This window comes from Monodelphis domestica, chromosome 1 (genome assembly GCF_027887165.1).
Source record: "Monodelphis domestica isolate mMonDom1 chromosome 1, mMonDom1.pri, whole genome shotgun sequence".
NCBI lineage: Eukaryota > Metazoa > Chordata > Mammalia > Didelphimorphia > Didelphidae > Monodelphis > Monodelphis domestica.
Window position 1 is genome coordinate 520636972 of NC_077227.1, and position 10817 is coordinate 520647788.

Consider the following 10817-nt stretch of genomic DNA (forward strand, 5'->3'; position numbering starts at 1 on the left):
ATGGCATCGTAAACTGTATTTCAGTGGGTTTAGAAGAGAGTGAGAAGAGAAGAAGAGGTAACTTAAATAAATGAATTTTTAATAGTCTAGGAGGTGGGTTTATACCCCCAAAGAGATCATAGGGGAAAATACTTGTACAAAAATATTTATAGCTACACTCTTTGTGATGGCAAAAAAATTGGAAAATGAGGGGATGCCCTCGATTGGGGAATGACTGAACAAATTGTGGTATCTGTTGGTGATGGAATACTATTGTGCTGAAAAGAATAATGAACTGGAGGAATTCCATGTGAACTAGAATCACATCCAGGAATTGATGCAGAGTGAGAGGAGCAGAACAAGGAGAACATCATACATAGAGACTGACACACTATGGTACAATCGAATGTAATAGACTTCTCTACTAACAGCAATGCAATGATCCAGGATAATTCTGAGGGACTTATGAGAAAGAATGCTATCCACATTCAGAGGAAGAACTGCTTGATCACATGGGTTGATGGGGATATGACTGGGGATGTAGACTCAAAATGATTACCTAGTGCAATTATCAATAATATGGAAATAGGTCTTGATCAGTGACAAAGGTAAAACCCAGTGGAATTGCACATCAGCTACGGGGGAGGGGGGTGGGAGAGGAAGGAAAGAACATGAATCATGTAACTATGGGAAAATATTCTAAATTAATTAATTAAATAAAAATTTTCAATTTAAAAAATAGTCTAGCAGGGTAGCTAGGTAACTTAATGAACAGAGAGTCAGACCTAAAAGTAAGAGGACATGGGTTCAAATTTGGTCTAAGACATTTCCTAACTGTGATTCTGAGCAAGTCACTTAACCCCAATTACCTACCCATCGCAGTTCTTCTATCTTAGAAACTAAGAAACTCTAGCCAAGGAGATATAGGATAAAAATATGACATGATAGGATCAAATAAGGGTGTTGTTGTTTAAAGAATGAGTAAGATGTGTATTTGTAGACAAGGAAGGACACTGTAAATAGAATCTGAAGAAAAAGAAGAGAGTTATAGTGGGATGAATCTGCTGCAGAAGACCATAAGGGGAGGATTAGCAAACTCAAAATAGCCATATTTTTCTAGAATCCACCCCCTTGTTCCCCTAGCTTCAATGGCTATTCTTTATGTCACAGACCCTTACAAAGCAGGCATGTATGAAGAAATGAATCATATACCAACTTACTGTGACCTGAGAAAAGCTGTTAAGGCTACCTTCAACAGAGGATATGGGTTTTCTATGCTTAAAGTAGACCTTAGTCTTGCAGGAGTGGAATTTTTCACTTCTGATACAGTGACACAGGTAATTTGGAAACAAGGTACAAGATCTGTGGCTATGGACATGACTTACCTTCATTCAAAAATGTAACATGGACAATATCCTGGGGACAGAAGTTATTATGGAGAATAAACTGGCTAATGATTTGAAGATGACTCTTGACATTAAATTTGTACCAAATACAGAAAAAAGTTGGAAATTTAAAATCTCCTATAAATGGGGTTGCTTTAGACTTGGTGGAAAAGCTGATGTTGATTTCTCTAAATCAACCATCAATGGATGGGCACAAAATTAGCTTATGAAGTTTGGCTTGCTGGCTATCACATGAACTTTGGTATAGCCAAATCCCAACTGTCTCAAATAAATAATTTTGCCATGAATTACAAGGCTGCTGTCTTCCAGCTGCACACACATGTGAATGATGGCACTGAATTTGGAGGGTCAATCTACCAAAAGGTTAATGAGAGGATTGAAACTTCAATAAATCTTCCTTGGACAGCTGAAAGTAATAACATCTATTTTGGCATTGCTACTAATTACAAGCCGGGTCAAAAAGAAACCAAAAAACTTCTGTACCTGGTAAAGTGAATAATGCCAGCTTTATCAGACTTGCATATATTTGGACACTATGATCAGGTGTAAAATTGACACATGCAGTTTTCATTGATGGAAAAACTTCAGTATAGGAGGTCATAATGTTGGGTTAGGGTTTGAATGGGAAGCTTAATATCATTTTTAAGTAATGTATCATATCTATCCTTGAAATGAAAAGAAATGAACCCACTGCTGTTTCAGACTTAATATTATTCAGTGAAATTTCAACAATGTAAACTTTTTTTTCTTCCAAAGAATTGTAGTGCCACTGCACTGAACTCTAGAGGTTTTTAAATAAGAGATACTTGAAGGCATGCATGGAAGTTGTAATGTTCGTGTCACATTTTGGTTTAGTTTTTCAGTGTTATTTTCAATTTGTTCTTCAATGACAATGTACTGTCATGTTATAACAGAAATAATCTGATTCTCTAGTTTGTATATCATGTCCTGCATGTCCTATATGACTTTTTCTTGACCTTTTATGAAATTGGTCTCTGTGCTATAATGAAAGCTTTGGGTTTGCATCAGAGTAGAATAAATTCATCACATTTGAAATATTAAAAAAGACCAGAGGGAATGGGACCAAGGGCATTTGTAGAGCCTTTACTTTGGCAAAGAGCAGAGCCACCTCTTCAAGTGAGACAAGAGTAAAGGAGATAATGGGAGAAAATGCCTGAGTGATATGAGATGAGGAGAGGGAGGGAAGAAGAGGGAATTCTTAGCTAATGGTTTCAATTTTTTTCAGTGTAATGTGAGTTGAGGTCCTCAGCTAAGAGGGTGAGGGTTGAGGGTACCATGAAGTTCAAAAGGACATGAGAAGGTTTGGAACAACCACAATATAGAGTGTGGGTAATGAATCAATTATGGAGGAGTAGAATAATCTCATTGCTGCAGTAAAGGCTTGGTTAAGATTAGATCATGTTAGTTTATAGTGGACCCAATTAGCATGATCTCATATTTCCTATAGTTCTGTTCAGCAGCACATGAATAGGAATGAAGGAAGTCAGATAGTGGGAATAATACTCTAGGGTTGGGGGTTATTGAGGTGTGATTAATTAAAGGACAAAAGGATAAGGGATTTTGAGCATAGTAAAGAGTTGAGTTGGCTCACTAATCACTCGAAAAAGGGAAGGTAGGAGAGTTTAGTCAATGCAAGGGCGATGGACTGAGAAAGAACTAAGTAATGGAGAAAATGGTGTTCACAATGGAAATAGAAAAACAGGGGACAGATGGAATGATAAAAGATTATAATCAGATAAGGAAATTTCAGAGTTTATGAATATAGAAATGGAACATTTGCGCATGATGGCAAATCAAGGTTATGACCATCTCTATATGTAACTAACATTAAGTGGAGTGGGTCATTGTAATTGAATGCATTGAGCAGCTGGAAAGTTAAAGCAGTTTAGAGAGCATCAATATGTATGTTGATATCCTCTAATATAACGGAAAAGTTAGAATGGAGAGAAAGACTGAAAGTCAGGCACTGAACTCATTGAGGAAAGATGATGGTGTCACAGAGTTCTAGAAAACATACTATGGATATTATTATTACTATTTTATGGATAAAGCAATGAGGCTCAGACTCTGATCCACGGTCACTAAGCTGTTATTTGACAGGGGAATCACACAGACATGAGTGTTCTCTAACTGCAATGCTCTTTCCACCATGCGATGCATCTCCCCAACCCCCATCATTACATAGCCTTTAAGGCTCCATGACCATATAAGAAAATATTGATACTATGAAGTGTTTTCATTTTTCATTAATTTCCACATAATTCTCCCCAAAAGTCCTTCAGAACCCATTCCATTTTTGGTTTGCTCTAAATCATCTAGGCATCTCAATCAAAAAGAACATATGGGGGGCAGCTGGGTGGCTCAGTGGATTGAGAGCCAGGCCTAGAGACAGGAGGTCCTAGGTTCAAATCTGGCTTCAGCCACTTCCCAGCTGTGTGACCCTGGGCAAGTCACTTGACCCCCATTGCCTAGCCCTTACCACTCTTCTGCCTTGGAGCCAATACACAGTATTGACTCCAAGATGGAAGGTAAGGGTTAAAAAAAAAAAGAACATATGCCCAACAGCCCAATGGGAGTACATAGGGGGTAAGTGGGTGATTCACAGTTGACAGAACTGGATGGGGTGTGGAGTGCTTGGGCCACTCACCTCCCCCTCTCTACACTCAATGGGGACATTCCTCACATCACCCTCCCTTCCCCCAGCAGTCCAATGGGAGCTCTTTCTCTCTCCCCTGTGTGCCATAAGGGGAGGGGCATGGCCTGGGGTCTAGAGGTGGGAGCAGGCATGGCCCTGGGTCTGGGGGGTGGGATGGGAGTGGGGCCCGGCACTCCATATCTAAAAGGTTCCTCATCACTGCTCTATACCATATTGCCTTCAATACCCCACAACTATATGTCGAATCACTTGACCTTTGCATTAATCAAACCATAAATTTTTTTTTCAGAAACCTTTATGTTCTATCTTAGATTCAATTGAATTGAATCTAAGACAGAATTGCAGCAAGGGCTAAGCAATTGGTATTAAGTAACTTGCCCAGGATCACATAGCTAGGAAGTGTCTGAAGCCAGATCTGAACCCAGATTATCTCTCTTCCAGGCCTGGAGCTCTATCCACTGAACTACCTAGCTTCCCCCAAACGATAAACTCTTGAAGGAGTTAGTAATATTCCATGACTTTATCATTAAGCCCCCCACCCATGTTGGACCCATGCTACTAGGGTTGCATTATTTTCTTGATTGCTAGCCTTTCCAATATCACTATTTACAGAATAGTAAAATAATAATTATTATTTACTTACTAGACAAACCAAAGCAAAGTTTAGTTTTCCCAAAGCTACAAGAGGTTTCACTGGACATTTCCATTCCAGGACCAAGTAGCCACTCTATGATTGCTTCTAATCAGAAAGTTCTTCACATTGCTTGCAGCTAAATAGAGCTCAGCAAGAGAAATTCTCTCTCACCTTTGGTAAATAAAAAAGAAAGGAAAAAAATCAATAAAATAATTTCCAATCTGCTCCTTATGACTCAATGCCCCACTGATCAGAATGAGTCAGGAACAAATACATCAGCTCAGCGAGGAAACGGCTTTCAGAAATAAGATTTGATCTAGTTGGCTGAACAATCATTATACTCAAAATTCTCTATGCCATATTTGCCAGTCAGTTGAGCTCCTACAGGAACAGTGTTTCTCCTTCCAGCTAGCACCAGTTTTCCAGAAAGCATTTATAATCACTTTGAAGACAGGCAAATCATCTAAAGGAAATGCTGAACTTGGACCAATGAAAAGCAACAGCTCTTTGGATGTAATAAAAATAATAGAACCACACTAGGCACACATAGAAACTGAGAGGCAAAATTGGAATTGGAAATAGAGAAGGGTCCTTAGAGGTTATCTAGTTCATCAGCTCACCCACTGTAGGCATCCCCTTTATAGTTCCTCTGAAAGGTAGTTACCCAGACTTTGGGAGAAGCCCTCCAAGGCACTGGAAACCCATTCCATTTTTTTGTTTGTTCTAAATCATCTAGGCATCTCAATCAAAAAAGAACATATTCTCTTTCTCCTGAAGATTAGAATCCAAGATGGTGTGCATGTGTGTGTGTGTGTGTGTGTGTGTGTGTGTGTGTGTAGTGTGTGTGTTATAAACATATTGGTTTTATCCTTAAATTGGGCACTTTCACTTCCTGTGATACATGGTCCCCTCTGGTAAGAGAAGCAATGATGATGAGGATGATATTTTAATAAAAATATATGACATGCATCTGTCCTTTTGATAAATGGCATGCCATGGTATATGGAGAAGTGGTTTTCAATGTCAGTAAGACTTTGGATTCAACTCTGATACCTACTGGCTTTATGACTTTAGACAAGTTTTTCTAAAACTTTGCCTCAATTTCCTCCTCTATAAAATGAGCTAGAGAAAGAAATGGTAAATCACTCCAGTATCTTTGCCAGCTTTCTAAAGGCAACTTTCTAAAACTATAAATTAATTGTAAAACAAGAAACTGATCTACATCCATAGGGAGAATTTTATGCCCTGGAGCTCCCTCAACCAATCATATGCCTAATTTTTAAAAATGTGTGTATCTATGTAACATTCATCTATCTATCCATTTATCCATTTACCTATCTAACATTTTATATGTATGTATTCCTTTAAATTCTACAAAACACAAATCACACAACTCTAATGAAGTTAACTGTTCTTTCCTGTTGATACTCCCAAAAGGATGGGGGTTGATACTCCCAAAAGGTATGAGTAAAATGCTTGAAGCTCCTTTTATGAAGGGTGCTTACTACAGACTCATATGTTGACACCTCATTGCAACAGTCTCTCTGTGTCTAGTAGGAAACATGGTTTCTTTTTCTCCAAGGATCAGCTAACTATCAGCTTCATATCACAAACAGATAGCATGGGAGCATCGGGGCGCAACGGATGGTTTACAATCCTGAGCCAAGCACCCAATGTCTATTGATGGTGATGATGATGGCAGTAATCAGCATCCCCTTTAAACCCAGAACAAAAAGGAAATGAAAATAAATCAAGCTAATCTAAGAAAGGGGGGGAGAAGGGAGGTATAGGGATGCATTGAGATTTTCTGTGCTGCTGGCACTCATTTTGATCCCTTTGTGTTTGTCAAAAGCTCTGAGAGGAGCACAGAGAATGATGCTGAAAGCAGCATGGTAGAGTATAGTTAGAAGAACCCAGCATCCAGCATAAGGAGACCTGGGCTTCAGGTTCTGACTTTGCCTCCTCCTAACCAGCTCTGGGGAGGTCAGGCAAATTATTTTCCTTCTTGCAGACTCAGTTTTGTCACCTTTAAAATGAGGGAGCTGGAGGAGACAATCTCTAAAACTCCTTTAGGCAATAACATCTCTGAATCTAGGAAGCCTAAGCATCACTTTGAGTGAAATTAGCCTGCATGAGTTTTATCAGCCTGGTGGGAAGAGAAGCCAGTCACAGCAGTTGGTGAGCATCATGATGTCTTCCTGCCTTTCCACAGCCCATCATCCCTGGTGCACCCTCACACACTTCAGCTCTCTGCCTAAAACAATAATCATGATGATGGTTAATATTTATGTGACTCTTTACATGTTATTTCATTTGATTCGCATAACAATCCTGTGAGGTAGGGACTACTGTTATCCCCATTACACAAATAAGGAAGCTGAAGGTGAAAGAGGTTAAGGGAATTGCTCAGGTTTATACAACTAAGAAGTGTCTGAGGATTGAACCCCAGGACTTTCTGACTCCAAATTCTTGCCCCTGTCCTCCCTGTTCCTCAGTCCTCTACCCCCTGAGTGACCTAGATACCTAAAAGAATGAATGTAATGCTGACCATCATTTTAAACTCATCATTTGGTCAGCAAATATTAAGCACTTTCTGAGTTCCAGGACTGAACTAAGTGCTAAGAATTTAAAGGAAAAAATGAATGGTCCTACTCTCAAAGAACTCACATTCTAAAAGGGCAAATAACATGTATATTTTCAGTTCTGACTTTATGCAGTTACTGACCAGGCAGCCACAAGTTAAATGGCCATAGTAAGTCTCTGAACCACTGTGCTAACAACAATTAGGGTAACATTAAATAAAGCACAATCTAAAGTATGTGTTTTTTACTGTTTTTGTTTATTCTGACTCTTTGTGAACCCATTTGGGGTTTTCTTGACAAAGATGCTGGAGTGGTTTGCCATTTCTTTCTCCAAATACTTTTACAGAGGAAGAAACTGAGGCAAATCACACAGCTAGGAAGTGTCTAAGGCCAGATTTGAACTCAGGAAACTGAGTCTTCCTGGCTCCAGGTCCAGGACTCACTCCACTGTGCCTCCTAGATGCTTTACCAGGTAGCAAAGTAAGAGAACCATCATCTTCTAGACTCCCTGCAGGAGAGAAAGCTTGCTTTGATAGAACAGCCAAAGACTGATCCCTTTGTATTGGTTAGCCTTATCTGACTATCTTAATCTAAGAATCCCAGTGTATTAAGAACAGGAAACACTTTAAAGACTATCTAGTCTCCAGCCCATTTGTTGTGCTGATAAATAGCTTCAGCAAGATGTAACTTCTGAGAGATCCAGAGATATGCCCAAAAGCTATCCTGTTTTTCAAGGTGTACTGGAGTCAGCTTGAAGGAAATAGTGAGAGCTGATTGTTAAATTTTCAGTTTGGACATTTATACCCCAGAAATTAGCAAGTGCTACCAATTGGGGCTTGATTTATTATTTGATTGATTATCTATACTTAAGAAAATGCTAATAATACAGATTAAATTTAAAGGTGACTTGGGTTCTTGGTTTTGTTTGTTTCATTGTTTTTTGTTTGTTTGTTTTTTTGGCTTGCAGAGCCAATTACTAAACATTTACCAGCATACCACTAGCTGAGATTACCCCTTACTAAAATTAATCATTCCATTTGTGCCCATTCCTTTCTATATCCTTGGGTCTTTACTGATCAATTGCTTCATCTCTTTTATCTTCAATCTCTCCTCATCTGTTGGTTCAGTTCATGGTCCTACAAATATAATCTCCTCTCTGCTATTCTAAAAATAAAAGAGGATATAGGTAGAAAGAGCAGAGCAGATGGAAAGACCTTTATGAACTGATGCAGAGTGAAATAAGCAGAACTAGGAAAACTTTGTACACAGTAACAGTAATATTATGGAATGATCAATTGTGATAGACTTAGCTATGCTCAGCAATACAATGATCCAGGGTAATTCTGAGGGACACATGACAAAGAATGTTTTATCCAGCTCTAGAGAAAGAACTGTTGGTTTCAGAATGCAGATGAAAACTTGTGATTTTTCAATTGTTTATTTGCATTTATGTTTGGGGGTTTGGGTTTTATAAGATTATTTACTTACAAAAATGAACAATATGGAAATATTTTACATGATAATACATGTATAACCCAGATCAAATCATCTGCTAGCACCAAGAGGGAAGGAGGGAGTTAAGTTCAGTCATATAATTTAGGAAAACTTATGTGGAAATGTGTTATTTTACATAATTGGTAAAATATATATGTAAATAAAAAGAGAAAAAATAAAATTAATTCACATATAAAAGAGGAAAGAGCAGTTCAAAGGACCTATGTTCCAATTCTATATCTGAAGCTAATCAACAGAATGATCTTAAATATATATGTAAATAAAAAGAGAAAAAATAAAATTAATTCACATATAAAAGAGGAAAGAGCAGTTCAAAGGACCTATGTTCCAATTCTATATCTGAAGCTAATCAACAGAATGATCTTTGGCAAGCCAGCTTCCTTAAAATGAAAGAAATTGGATGACTCCAGAGATCCTTTCCAACTCTGCATAGAGATTTATGATCTTAGATATAAATAAAACAAAACAAAAACTTCTGACACTGTTGCCTCTTTAAACTATCATTCTACTTCTTCCTTTCTCTTTACTGCTAAATGTACAGAAATAAGAGACCATCCTTATTTGCTCTCCTTTCTTACCACTCACTCACTTCTCAATTTCTTGCATCCTGGTTTCTTATCCCATGATTTTACTGAAACTGCTCTCAACACAGTCACAAATTATTTCTTAAGTACCAAGTCTAATAGTTTTTTTTTTTCCTGTGTCCTATACTCTTCACCTAAACATTTGACATTGGTTACCATTCTCTCCATCTGGAGACTGTTTCCTTCCCTGGATTGTGGAACAGTTTCCTCCCTTGGTTCTCTGTTGGTGTTTAGAACCAGAGAAACCCCAAAAAATCAGATTGTCATACCCTTTCTCTTCCCACACTAAAAGCAGACATTCATATATTGACCCTTTTATTCCTTTGCCTGGAACCCTGGCTGTACCCATTGGGCCCTGGGCTCAACCAAGGCACTTTGTCATTTCCCATCCAGTTCCAAACCATATTGCCACATTCTGAGGCTCCCTTCCCTTTTTAACTTATCTAACTTCTCTATAGATATTGTCTTCCCTTAATAGAATATAAGTTCTTTGAGGGCAGAGACTGTCTTGCTTACTTGTATTTGTATCCTGAGGGCTTGGCATTGAATTTGGCACATTATAAGTACTTTTTTCATTCATTTATTCTAACTGTTTTATCTTTCTCCTCTGTCTCCTAAATGTGGTATTTTCAAAGTTTCTGTCCTTGGAATATCAGTCTTCTTTCCATATACATTCTCCTGTGGCCATTTAAATCATGCAGACAGCTTTAGTCATGACTGTGTAGATAACCTTCAAATCTATATACCCATTCCTAATCTCTCTCTCTCTCATGCTTCAACCATGTATAGCTAAGTGTCTTCACATACCCCCACCTGGATATTCTGAAGGAACTTCAAAATCTATTTGTCCAAAACTCAACTGATAATCTTCCTCCCTAAATCTGCCTCTTTCTAATTTCTCTATTTCTCTCACTAGCACTATAATTCCCAATTACCAAAGCTTAACACTTCAAGGTCATAGCTGGAGAAAAAGCAGAGAGGAGGCTGGGATGCCCAAAGCAATATTTATGAAACAATGAGGAGATCCTTCAGACTGGCTGAAGTAGAAATTTGGAAGTGGGAGTGGGAGAGGAGACTGGATGAAATATTAGGAATGGGGATAAATAGGGTGGGTTATGAGGCCAAGAGAAGTGTGTTAGAGTGAACCACTACACACAGTTCACAATCTGATCTCTCCAAGCAAGTTCTCAAGGGATAAGAGTGAGGAAGCATGAGCAGAAAATAAGATGAACTTATTACCTATAGCTTATCTGTTGCAATTTAAGGTTTACAGTAAATCATTTGCCACAATGAGGAAGCTGAAATGAAGGAGACTAGAAACCACTTCAGCCAGCAGCAAGAACTTGATCTCCTTGCCAAGGAAAGAGATATGGCAGCCAAGGACAACATCAGTTAGAATGTAAAATCAATCCTGGGGCTGATACAATTTGAAGGGTATTG

General features: G+C 38.4%; 1 long non-coding RNA gene and 1 pseudogene across 1 annotated transcript in view; one reads left to right on the forward strand and one right to left on the reverse strand.

Moving 5' to 3' along the window:
• LOC103091892 (uncharacterized) overlaps positions 1–10817 on the reverse strand; it is a 71076-nt gene that overhangs the window by 19488 nt on the left and 40771 nt on the right. The window lies entirely within an intron of this gene.
• Positions 701–3749, forward strand: LOC100619722 (voltage-dependent anion-selective channel protein 3-like; annotated as a pseudogene).